The following is a 13,955-nucleotide window of genomic DNA, read 5'->3' on the forward strand; positions in this document are numbered from 1 at the left end:
TTTCAGGTGCGTAGGGCTCCTTCTGGAACGTTCTGTAGTCTTCGGGTTGAATTTCTTCGTAGAGATTGCGTAGATATTGCTTCTCTCTGCGTCTGGTGGCTTGAGGAGTGTTATAGAAACCTTCCTCATAGTGTATATTTCGATTTATAGGATCCATATCTTCTGAAATGGAAACAAAATAACCGAAAAATGGAAAATTGCAGAAAAGGGGGTTCTAGAGTCGATTTACTAACCTTTCTCGGGGTTTTGTAGAAAAGAAAACGCGTGCCTTCCCCGGCAACGGCGCCAAAAACTTGATGGTGTGTGACTTGATGTGTCGAGGGTTGTCAAGTTTTACCCTAATTGAAATCAACAGCCGCAAGTGCACAGCTGATTAATTGTAGTACTTAGGGATCGAATCCACAGGGAAGGAGGATCTTTTCCTGCAAAAAGCCTCTGAAATAAGTATAAAGTAAGGAAGTCTAGAACAAAAACGGTATAGTGGGGGTTTGGTAGTGTGTTTAATATGTAAAAACGAAATATTAAAAGAGAATACGGGAATTAAATGACGTAATAACTAAACTTAACGAAAATGACTAAAAATGTAAAAAACGGATATCTAATTGCTTAAATGAAAATGAACTAAAAAGGAAAGACAATATTGAACTAAAGCTTAAAGAAAATCGGTGTAAATCAATGGAGAAAAGGCGTTGGGCTTCAGGGAAGTTTTCTCAGGGGTACGAACGATTCAAAACATTGCTAGAGAGGAAATTTTGTAAGATCTTAGCTTAAACTTTTCGAACTAGAGTCACGGACGTATGAATACACCACTGTCGTGATCATAGACAACTATCTCTCTCAACTCTGACCAGTAGGTTTCCACTCTGGCTCTGGAAGAGAAGAGATGCATTATGTTTAAGACTCGTCCTAATTCACAAATCGCCCATAGGTAGGTTTCCACTCCTATGTTTGTTTTGCTCTCCCAAACTAGATCTGATACCGGATGAACACTTTCGTGTCACCAAGCATCTGGATCAGATTGTAGTTCATGACGCTACTCTCATGCAGTAAAAACGAATTCAGAAGAAAAATTTCTAAGATTCGGCTCAAAAGCTCATGGAATCCTCATCGAACATATAAATCCCTATCGAAAATCCCTTAATCCCAACAATAAAACTACTCAGACATAATGAACGAAATCATAAACATAGTATTAATAAGTAGAATAGAAACCGAAATTGAAAAAGAAAGAACAAGGGTTCAAGAGAACAAATCTCGCTCTCCTTAAAAGCAAAAGCAAAAACAATAAAAGTATGAAGTAATGATAGATGATATGAGGTTACACGATCTCTTAGGGTTCCTAAGACATGTATTTATAGTGCTCAAGACCTCTCTAGACGTCACTTAGGGTTTCTCCAAATGTGAGCTTCAGAAATGGGCTTTTTGGGCTCGGAGGTTGATGGCCGCGGTCGGGACATGTGTGACCGCGGGGAACGAGTGTTTGGCCGCGGTCGGGATGCTCGTGACCGTGGGGAATGAGTGTTTGGCCGCGGGTGGAAGTGCTTGCCGGCTGGTTTACGGGACATCTTGCTCTTCGCGTATCTTTTGATTGAACCGTTGGATTGCCAAGCTGTAAAGTGCACTGGAAAGCTGATACTTCCATCTTTAAGGTCTCAACATTTGAGCTGGATCAGACGGTGAGAAGGCCTTCAATCAGGGGTGAACTTCTGACGGTTTGACTCTGAGCTGAAATCTGGTTTTCTATCCATTTTGTTAAGCTTTTCCCTAAGTTTCCTGAAAAGAGTCTTGGAACAACAAATACTAGAAAAACGTAATAAAAGTACTTAAAAGCAATTAAAAACATAGAAAAAGTATTTCAAAACAATCCATAAAAGTGGTCAAAATACGGTGTTATCAAAGAGGAGGAACCCTAGAGCATCAGATGGCATCTTGTCATTCTCTATCCGTGGACAGCCTTATTCTCTCACCATTTCCGAGGTTTGCAAAGCTCTTAAGCTTCCATACACTGATGGCATTTACCTTGAAGATGAACCTGATCTTAACCTGTGGAGAGAAATGGGTCATGGAGCATATGATAGTGAGAGATCGAAGTCAGCCCTTCTTAGCCACCCAGCAGTGAGAGTTGTACACAAACTCTTAGCACACACGATCTTCTCTAGAGCCAACATGGGAAGTGTTTTGAAGACTGAGCTCATCACACTTCAGATTCTGTTTATGGATGATCCACGACTTGCCTGCTTCGCATGGATCATAGCGCAGAATATGGTAAAGGTGAAGCATGATATACATGGTTGCGAGGACACTACTCCAGCTTTCGGGAGTGCTATTACAGCGATACTACAGGCTGTAGGATTCGATTTCTCATCTGATGATCCACTTCCTGATGTCTGGTATGATCTACTTTATCTCTCTCGCGATCACACTATCTCTCGTGCCGCTTTCGATCCAAACAGGTATGGTTACAAGTATTGCACTGGCACCGAGGAGCACCGAGTCCGCTTACCTTCAGCATCTATCCCGAGATTGTGCAACGGAGGACGCCCACGATGGACTCCGGTGTCCGATGATTTTCTGCCATCTGTACCTCGTCTACCATTCACCATTGGCCAATACATAATGGCCAAGGCGAAGCGTGATGCAGCTGCAGCCCGTGCTCATTTTCAGCCATCTATTTCGACTGGCCACACCTCATCATCTACATCATCACACACTCATTCCAATCTCGAGCACAGAGTTGAGAGACAGGGACGACGCTTTGAGCGCGTCGTCACCTTCTTACAGGAGCAGCACCATTTCGCAGACGACACTTCGGAGGATGAGTGATTGATCAGCACTTCACTACCATCACGGTTCTATCATCATTTTCTTTTCTTTTATCTTATTTTATTTTATTTTGCTTTTATTCACCATCTTCTCACCATCTTTTTCACACTGGGGACAGTGTGATTTAAGTCTGGGGAGGATGTCTATCCGTACTAATCATTTTCTTGCTTTTGCTTTTAAATTCCAAGTATTCTTTAAATTTTAATATGTAACCTATTCGACATTAAGTATTTTTCAGGAATGTTTGACTCAAAACTATGATGATTTAGACCTGCACACTTCTACACTATGCATGATAGCTCATTTGTGGGTAGCACTAGACTAGGCGGTAGCTAGAGTACTTGCATTATGAACTCCCACCAGAAGACTTCTATTCATGGAGATTCTTTCTGACAGGATATACTAGCTCATTTTATTTGGACTTAATATTGATATCTAATTTTCTCATCATTGATTTTAGGCAGGCATCGACATACACATCTAGGACGTCTTTTACCATCACTTTTACCACTATTTGTCGTCCTAGATGACCAGTTTATCTTTATCTGGTACCATACCCTAAACCGAAAACCCTTGTTTTCAATCCTCATGCATTCTCTCTTTAGTTTATATCAGCAGATATGTGCAAAAACGTCGGAGAGAAGAGGAGCGACACTGAATGGAATTGGGAAGGAAGAGTATCAGAAACATAATAAAGCTTTACAAGACAGATATTAACTGGTAAATTAGTGCTCTCTAAGACTCTATATCTAAAGGTGTTCCCTTTCTTTCTTAAAAAAAAAAAAAAAAAAAACGTGAAAAGAGAAAAGGGAACAAAAAGCCTAATGAGTCTTAGATTGTCGAAATTTGTGGAGTAATGAGCAACCACTATTCGTTTAAGGAGCTATTGTTTTGAAAGATTTACAAAAATCTAAGTCTGGGGGAGTTTGGAGAGAACCTGAGGAAGAAGACCATGAATCTATGTCAAGAAGAAAGTGACTGAAAACTGTGGATACCAACAGCTTCACTCTCTCTTGCGGTTTTGCATAATATCTTGCATCCTCCAAATCTTCAGGTAACCCGTAAACAATTTAAGCCTTACCCCCCAAAATAATCCTTCTTGACACCTAGCCCAGATCGCCTTGCCTAGATTTTCTTTGATGAGAACCACCGAGATTTTTAATGAATGTTAAGAGCTAGTTGACTGGAAGTTAGGTCTTAGTGCATAGATTTCTGCATGACGGATTAACGGACTAGTTATGCATGTATAGCTAGTGAGAATTTTCTAGGCTATTCCCGATTGATGCATACTGATTGATATTGGTCTAGAAGTTTTGTCTCTGAGATTTTGTTTAGTTCCTGCGTTTTCAAACCTCTCGCTGAGATTTAGCCTTTGTTTTGTTTGAGGACAAACAAAAGACTAAGTCTGGGGGAGTTGATAACACCGGATTTTGACCATTTTTATGGATCATTTTAATATCTTTTACAGGTGTTTTTTACTCTATTTTCAAAGGTTTTCAAAGGATTTCTATGTTTCCGGATTTTAAAAGACTTTTCAGGTAATTTGGGATAAAGAGGCACAAAATGGAACACAAAGACTCTTTTGGATAAATGCAGACCGTCAGAACTCTCATGGAGAGACGAAGACCTTCTCACCGTCTGATTACCCTCAAAATTGGACAACTTATAGAAGAATCAACCAGCTTTCAAATGCACTTTGTTTGGAGACATTCCAACGGTTGGATCTCAAGATATTTCATTAGCCCCGGAGCCATTCGAAGTCGGTCAGCAACTCACCCGACCGCGGCCAACAAGCTATTTGCCGCGGTCCGAAGCTTCCCGACCGCGGCCAACAAGCCAATTGCCGCGGTCACAACACTCCCGACCGCGGCAATCAATCTCCGAGTTAAAGCCCACTTATCTGAAGCTCAAAGTCATTCTCAGCCTCAATTCTGAAACCCTAGAGACCATGGAGTATTGGAGACTATAAATACATGTCATTTCGGTCGTTTTTAACAACAACCCTTGATACTTTACAGAAACCCTTTTCCTTTAGCCGTTTTTATGAGATTTTTGTAGAAGATTGTTCAAGTCCGAGTTCTTCAATAGAGAAGCTTTCTTTATCTCTTTTCTTTACTGTTTTTCATTACTTTTATTAAAACCAATGATGATGTCGAACTCAGCCATGTCTGAGTAGATCCCGAGTTGGGCTTAGGGTTCCCGAAAGGAGCTCTCATAATCGATTAAGACATCTAGGTTTATAGATCTGGGATTTCGACATGTTCTCTGTTTATTCTTGTTCTTATTGCATGTATGCTTGATTGATCACCTAGTATCTGATCTAGATAGTTAGTGTTGCGAAAGTTTTCATTAAGTATCAGCCCTAGAATGAAACAGGCGATTTTTCCGTAGGAGTGGAAACCTACCTGCGGCAAGATCGTGAGTATTGACGAGTCTTGTGCAGCTCTTGCGTTCTCTCCCTTCCAGGGCCAGAGTGGAAACCTACTGGTCAGGGTTGCGAGAAACAGTTGGTTATGATCACGACAGTGACATATTCATACCGCCGTACTCTAGCTCTAGAACCCATATATCGTTATCTGTCAATCCCAATCTATCTACCTTAGTGTTAAAACTGATTATGATCCCTTAGAGTTCCCAAAAGCTCAGCGTTTTTAGCCATAGTTTACAATTTCCATCGATTTTTCCTTGCTTTCTTAGACCTGCATTTTGATTTCCTTAGTTCATTATTTACTTGTTTTATTTACCTTTCATGTGATATTTTACTTGCCTTATTAGTCTTTCATTTGATATTTGCTTATTCTAATTTCATTTCATTCGATTTTCTTACCTGCTTTTTAGGATAGATTTATTTGCTTTCTTTTGTTTTAGTTTAATTCCCAAGAAAAACAACTAACCTTTAAAACCAATTTAGTCTAGACATAAAGTTAAAAACCGTAGAAGAATACCAGGCACACAAATCTCTGTGGATTCGATCCCTAAATACTACAACTGATTAGCTGTGCACTTGCGGCTTTGATTTGTTTTGTTAAGGGTAAAACTTGTTCCCTCACGCAGTTGACACACACATCACTTTGGACAGGTTTAGAAGCTACACAAATAAGTGTCCACATCATGGCTTTTCAGAAGCCTCTCTCCTTAGCACTTTGTATAGAGGAGCTGTTCCTAAGATCATGATTCAGTTGGACACAGCATCAAATGGAAATTTCTTGGCAAAAGAAATCAATGCAGCTATGGAACTTGTTGAGAACTTAGCCATGAGCCAAGACACATGGGGAAGATTATGATAGAAGCTATAGAGGAGAAGATTCTGGTAGACACCAAGAGCTGGAAGAGAAGATCAAAGTGCTGAATATCAAGCTTGACAAAGCCCTGGTTGCCACTCAAAAGCCTATACACTATGTAGGTGAGTTTCAAGAGAGGAGTTGCTTTGAGAACATCAATGAAGTGGGCCTTACACAAGAGGAGCTGCACTACATAGGTAATCAGAACAAGTTTCAGGGTTACAACAACTTAAACAAGAACCAGAACTTGTCCTATAGGAGCAACAATGTGGCCAACCCCCAAGACCAAATATACACTCCTCAAAGCTTTGTCCAACAGAATCAGTACCAAGGTAACTCCCAAGGTCAACAGGGTTTACAGCAACCAGCGGTTCAGAATCAAGGGAATAGCTTCACAAATCAAGTCAGCCTACAACAAAGGCCACCACCTCCTGGTTTTGGCCCACCACCTGTTCAACAAAGTCCTGATTTCAATGTTGTTCTCCAACAGCTCTTACTAGGACAACAAAAGATGGTATCTGACCTGGAGACACTGGGTGCTGAACTAAAGTCTATTAAAAAGAACAAGGGCATCTGCACTTCTGAACCACAAGTCTCTCTTCTTGGTAAAGCTGTTTAAAACCCAAAGGATTATTGCATTGCCATCTACTCCAATGATGACCACTCAGCTGCTGTGCAAGAGATTGAAGATCTCGTTTATGGTCAACTTTCTAGTGAGACTGCACAAACTCATGAGGATGAAGACACCATTATAGATGATTTCATGGGCTTCTTACATGAACTCAATAAGGACATTGAGAGAAAAAGTGTGGGGGCAGCCGGTTCAGTTCTTTCTGTTCAGCAAGGGAATGATTCAGTGTCTCTTGAAACAAAGGAGCTAACAACTGGTCAAGCAAAGCCAACAGATTGGTCCTCCACCTCTGAATCAACTCAGATGAAGCCCACCTCCCTCCCAAAGCTAGGCAACCCAGCGAAGTTCACCATCTCTTGCACTCTTGGCAACTTTAGAGTTGAGAATGCTTTGTGTGATTCAGGCTCAAGTGTGAGTATAATGTCTAAAGATATGATGGAGAAGCTAAAGGTCAAGTCTATAACGTCTTACCCTTCTTCTATCACCTTTGGTGATTCCTACTCCAAGAAACCATATGGATTTTTAGAAGACTATCCACTTCAAGTTGGTGAATGTGTAATCCCCACTGATTTTGTCATCATGAAGATGAAGAAGACCAAAGAGCTCCCCCTATTGCTTGGAACTGCATTTCTCAACACCACTGGTGCAATGATTGACTTTGATACTCAAAGAGTGGTGCTTACAAAGGTTGATAAGGATGCCTTTTACCCTGTTCAACCACCTTTAGCTGAATTTTGTGGATCAGTTGTCCAAGAGATAGAACCTCCTAAGGTACTTGAGATGAAGTATGTGGGAAGTGCTGGGATTTTAGGTGGATCCCAATCTCTTTCAGCTGTGGAAAATGAGAAAGAACCCCACATCAACTCTGGTTACAAGTATGAGAATGGAGGGCCATTGATCAGAGAAAAAGATATCTTGCTCTCATGGTCTCCTACACTTAGTGATCTAAGGATGATTAACACCAAAAGTGATGGCTCAGCATCAGAGGACAAGAGTATTAAACCTGATATTTCTTCCCAAGACTTTGATCTCTTGGGTTGATGATGATGGATCTCTGAAGTATAAGCTGGATTGCAATGGGAAACCAGGTCTGTTTGCTGAAGTGAGGGCATGTCTCACAAAGGCCATCTTTGATAAAGACCCAGATGGTATTCAAGAGCTGGTGGACAAGCAGCAAACCAACTCAGTTTTCTTGCTCAGGACCATTGAAGTGCTGAAAAGCATCAGTGCTCAACCTCACCCCAGCTAAAAACAGGTTTTTCAAAGTCAAACTTAGTGACTTTAAACAAAGTGCTCTTGGGAGACACCCCAAGCTTATCCTTGTATATAATCTTCTTAATCTTTTCTCTTCTTTTTCATGTTTTAGGATATTTTGATGGGTTTTGTGAAGTGTTTTCAGGTCTAAGGTGACTAAGGAATGCTGTGGTCCAAGGACAAATTGAAAAGGAGTCTGTGAACAAGCTGAGGAAGGACTTAAGGGATGAAAACTGGTGAGCCGCCTGGTGTGCTACTTGGGTGTGCGAGTTGGTCCAAGACAAGTCCATGCCGCACAAGGGAGTTCAGGCCAAGCCAAACCCATCTCCATTGATGTCTGGCCTCATCTGGTGCAGATACTCACTCCCCTTTTGCATAAGAACCACACCAGGTATCACTCCAAACACTTGTAAATGAGCATTTAGCATTTTTCTTTATCTTTTGCATTTCATGTTTGATTTCTCCTCTTTCTCATGCTTTTAAGTGTGGGGGAGGAGTTTCATCCTTTACTAATCATGTTTTCTCTTTTCTTGTTTTACATTTTGAGTCTTGAGTCACATTCTTGCATGCATTCATGTAGTTTCATCTAAGTGCATATAAAAAAACCAAAAAAATTGAATAATCTGAAAAATTTTCACACAAAAAAATGATCATGTAGTTGAATTCTCATTTTTTTTTTAGGCTTGAGTATAGTTTGCATCATATAGGTTGCATCTTGCTGGGAGTAATGATAGTTTTTCCTTGAGAGTACATGACTTTGAAAATTTGACCAAACATGCTAGTGAAATGATTTCTGTGCTTGCAAGGCTTGAAATGATTTGAATCTGAGAAGCAAGTTTGAATTGAACTCAACTCTAATAAGTGAAAACCCTGAACTTGACTTGAAGTTATCATTTGATGCATTGTTTGAATAAGCTTGTGGATACCAATATACATATTTGAGCTAGAATCCTGTTTTTACCATCCTCTTCCTTGGCTCAAATAGCTGAATCTGCATAATAGATCAGTTTTCCTCACCCTGAACCCATCCTTCTTTCAAGCCAATTGTTTGTGTGTGATTGAGAGGCCACCTTTGACCAAACTTAGCAGAAAGTGTTAGGTTTAGGACGACAAGGGCAAGTCTCATTGAGTGCTAAGTTCCATCATCAAGGAGCTGAGAGATTTGGCAAGAACTAAGTGTGGGGGAATACTTGTTGGTGAGTGGAAAAAGGAGAGATGAGTGGAAATAAAAGGAGAATGGTGAGAACTAGGGGATAGAAAAAGAAAAGAAATCAGTCTTGGAGTTTTGAGTCAAAGAAAGTGAGCTCTAGTGTTTTGAAAAGAAAGAGTCTAGCCTCTAAGTGAAAAAAAAGAAGAAGCCAAAGAGCTCAAATGTTTTAAAAAAAAAAGAAAGAAAAAAGAGGTTAGAGGTTACAAAAGAAAGTGAAAAAGAGCTATGGAAAGTTTGAACTCCAAAACTTGTGTATGAAAAGGAAAAGAGAATCCCCTAGTGAGAGAAGAATGAGTGTGAAAAGTAAGTAAGTGAGGAAACTTTGAGTAGAGTGTGGGTTGGGATGAGTCCTTGCCCTTGTATGCATAGGTTGCCTTCTGCCAAAGTTTGGTCATTAATAGAGAGATCCTTTTGCTGCATTGAACCCACTCAGGCATTGATGAGATCATTTTAGTCTCATAACCTCACCCTAGCCAAACTATGTTTGTTTAAACAATGCATCATTTGATCCACTTGGTAAAAAGCTTAATGAATGTGAAAGAGTTGAGAGAGAGAAGAACTTGTGGAGATTCCTTGTTGAGTTGATATATATCTGAGTATGGCTTTGCATTGCATAATTGAGCATGAACTTGAATTCTCATTGTGATCACTTCTCTCAAAAAGGAAATATGAACTCCCAATGCATTCAACCTCTCTCTCTCATTTGTTCTTTTTGCTTGAGGACAAGCAAAGGATAAGTGTGGGGGAGTTGTTATGTTCATAATTTGCATCATTTAGGTTGCATATTTCATTCCAAATCATGTTTTATTTCATGCATTTTAGGTCCTTAGGGTTTGTTTTAGAACTTAGGAGATGCATTAGGTCCCAATGAGTCTTCGCATGTTTTGAGTGTTTATCAGGTGTATTTGGAGCTATTTGGAGCTGAAAAGATGAATCAGGAAGTGGAATGGTGATCAAGGCTTGAAAAATGGTGAAATTGGGTTTTTGGAGGTTCTCGGCCATTCTCGCGTACCAGGAAGGTTTTTATCAGCCATTTTCATGTACCGCGGGTAGACCTTATCGGCCAAAACGCGTACCGGCTATTGAATCTCTCGGCCAAAATCTCCAGGTGCAGACACGTTTCCGAAATCGCCCGTCCGGGGAACCTTCCGGTCAGATTCAGTAGTAGGGTGCTTCATAAACGTTGGAGAGGATTGGATCGCGGTTCCATAGAAAGTGGAATCATGGAATTCGGACTCGTGAGCAGAAAGTTAAGCTCGTCGGAAGAAACCCCTGTCTCGCTGCTGTTTTGAACCAAGCCGATGAGCTCTGAAGAATGCGAATGACGGTGCACTTCCAGGCCGATTCAGTTTCCAGGGCCTTCATGAGAATCAGAGAAATTTGAGTCCTCTTTCCAGGACGTCCGAGATCATTCAATTCGGAGCTATGAGCAGGAAGATACGGTCTCCGAAATGGACACATGTATAGACGTCTCTCTCTGATCGTGTAAATGCACTGCAAAGATGAGCCCTCCAGGAAGCCTTCCACTTCCCAAGCACCGAAGCTTTCTTCACAAAAGTTGGAGATATATGAGCCCTCTGTCCTCTGCAACCGGAATCACTCAACTCGGACAAGTATCGTATGAGTTACACCCTCCAGAATGCGAAGTGGTCCAGACAACCCTGAATGAAGCGACCTAAGTGAAACATGCCGCGATGAATGCCACGGTCTGGGACTTGACCGTGGCAACTTTTGCACACCTTCGGTGAATGAAACGATCTTCATGCCACGGTCTACACTGACCGTGGCAAACAAACACTTGGCTGAGAAGAACTTTACAAGCATTCGGCACTTGACACGGTTTCAATGCCACGGTCTAGGACTTGACCGTGGCAACTTTTACACACCTTCGCCGTTTGACACGACCACTTGCCACGGGGCTTGACCAAGAGCTACTAGACCGTGGCAATCCAAGAAGTTCATCACCCAAACCCAGAAAAGAAGAGACACGGCCACTAGACATGGTGTAAATCAAGCCATGGCAACCTTGATCATGAAGAATCTGTCCAAGAACTTTGACACTATCAGTTTGCCACGGTCAGTTTGCCACGGTCTGTCCAAGCATCATCTGACCGTGGCAAAGCACACCACTATCCATCAAAGCCGGGTCAGGACCCAGTTTGTCCTGGGCTGACCCGGTCCGCAAGAGACACTATATATGCTTTTTAGGGTTTTTTCCAAGACTTAAGCTTTGTTTTCTCTTGTTTCTCTTTCCTTTTTAGTGTAAAAACGAGTTTGATTAAGAGATATCTAAGGGATTTGATCATTCCAAAGCTGTTTCTCATCATCTCATCATCTCATTTCTGCTTCTAATCATGATTAACATCATCTCTTGCAAAAGATTAGATGTGTTTTTATGATTAGTGAGTAGTCATCTTTTAAACTTCTAGGTGTGTAGATTAGGGTGCTTAGATGATTGATTTGTGATGTTTAGGGTCTAGATTCTCATTTCATTTCCTTAGTTAGCTGCTCTTAATGCTAGATCTCTCATTATAAGCTTGATCTAGAACTTAGGCATTTCTCCACCCACAAGGTGTTTGATGAAATGCCTGAATGAGCTAACTTAAGGGTTTATGCCTTTTTCATCATGGGAATGATTTGTTAAATGCATGAATGACATATTAGAACTGTTTCTTAATGCTCATTGATTCATATTTCACAAATGATAATTTCGTTTGAGAGTGGATTAGTGTAGAGATTAATGCCTTCATGAGAGGATTAGTCTAGATTAGAGTTCTAAGTTGAAATGTTTGAGATCATGTGATTGCTTGTTATGTCTTTCTGTATAAGATTCTGTCTTATTGGTTGAGAGATTGTTTGGTCAATTATTAGGCTTGATGCATTATGCTTGCTGATTGCTTGATTATATCTAATGGTTGTTAGACTTGATTAAGTGATTTGCAAAGGGATTATTGTCATGGGAATGAATTAATCTGATTAAGAAGCCTAGACTAAAGAGTAGCAAGTGTTGCATTATGTTCTTAGCATCATGATTCAATATCTAAAGCACCCTAATCAATGATCACATCTAGAGGTTTAGCTTTTATTAAGGCCTTGAAAACCTTAGTTATCACTAATCCCCTCAACAACGGGGTAACAGGGCTCGAGTGAGGGTGTCATACAAGAATCTCGGCCAACCATTGAAATTTAATAAATCTATTGACATGAACTGATTATCAAGCGAGTTTCGAGTTTTTTCAATAATTCTTCGAGAAAATCCTCTAGAATGTCAAAAACAGGGATTGAGAAGCAGATCTAATCATAAAAGAAAGCAAAAAATAAAAATCTGCCTTACATTTTTTTTCCTTGGCTAAAATTCTTACCGGATGCTCACAATATGAGATTTTAGCTGAGAGAATCCTTACTTGGTGAGATTTTAGCCGAGAGAATACCATACTGGATGCATTTTACCGAGTAAATCATTAATGGGTGTGCACAGTATTTCTTTTAGCCGATGAATCTTACTGGATGATCGCAGTATGTGATTTTAGCCGAGAGAATGCTTAGCGGGTGTGATTTTAGCTGATATAATCCTTACCGGGTGGAATATAGCCGAGAGAATCCTTACTTGGTGCAATTTTAGCTGAGAGAATGCTTACCAGATGCATTTTAGCCGGCTAAGTTCTACCGGGTGCACACAGTTTTTGTTTTAGCCAGTGAAATCCTTACCGGATGATCGCAATATGCGAATTTAGGCCAGAGTAAAGAGGAAAGGTTGTACCCTGCAATTCCTTACCGGGTGGAATCTAGAAGAGAGAATCCTTACTAGATCGGTTTTAGCCGAGAAAATACTTACCGGGTGCATGCAGTTTCCATTTTAGCCGAGAAAATACTTACCAGGTGGATTTTAGCCGAGAGAAACCTTACGGGATCGATTTTAGCCAAGAAAATCCTTATGGGGTGCGCATAATTTCGTTTAAGCCGATAAAATCCTTACCGGGTGGATTTTGGCCGAGAGAATCTTTACCGGATTGATTTTTGCTGAGAAAATCTTTACCAAGTGCGCGCAGTTTTCGTTTTAGTCGAGAGAATTTTCTCTAGATACGCACATAGTAAGGATTCTCTTGGCTAAAAATCTAATTTTGATTTTTTTTTTTTTTGAAAATTTTTGAATTTAAGGTGAAGTTTCTGAACTAAAACATTATAAATATATTAATAAAGAGCTTGGGATGAAGATGGAGGATCAAATTTTGATAGTTTCTTCCGGTTGGACCATAATTATCCAATTTTACTAATATACCAAAGATATAGCTAAAGTGCTCAGAAAATTATGAAAACTTACCAGAAAATATGTTTTGTCATCCTTATGAAGCCTGCAAAAATTCATATCAAAATTTCATGTATTTTGTTTTATACATCAAATCCTGCACCTCGGGGAAATCAATGTATAGTGGTGGCAGAATGAAAATGTGCATAACAACTATGTATAGGGGGGTGACCTCCTGAGGGTTGGTAGGGCTGAGGGTTGACCGAGCGGGATGAGGGATATCGTTTGGGTTGGTGGTGCATGATGTGGTGTGCTGTGTGAATGAGGGTTGTCAAGTTTTACCCTAATTGAAATCAATAGCCGCAAGTGCACAGCTGATCAATTGTAGTACTTAGGGATCGAATCCACAGGGAAGGAGGATCTTTTACTGCAAAAAGCCTTTGAAAATAAGTTAAAGTAAGGAAGTCTATAACAAAAACGGTTTAGAGGGGGTTTGGTGGTGTCTTTAAA

This window comes from Eutrema salsugineum, unplaced genomic scaffold (genome assembly GCF_000478725.1).
Source record: "Eutrema salsugineum unplaced genomic scaffold, Eutsalg1_0 scaffold_14, whole genome shotgun sequence".
NCBI lineage: Eukaryota > Viridiplantae > Streptophyta > Magnoliopsida > Brassicales > Brassicaceae > Eutrema > Eutrema salsugineum.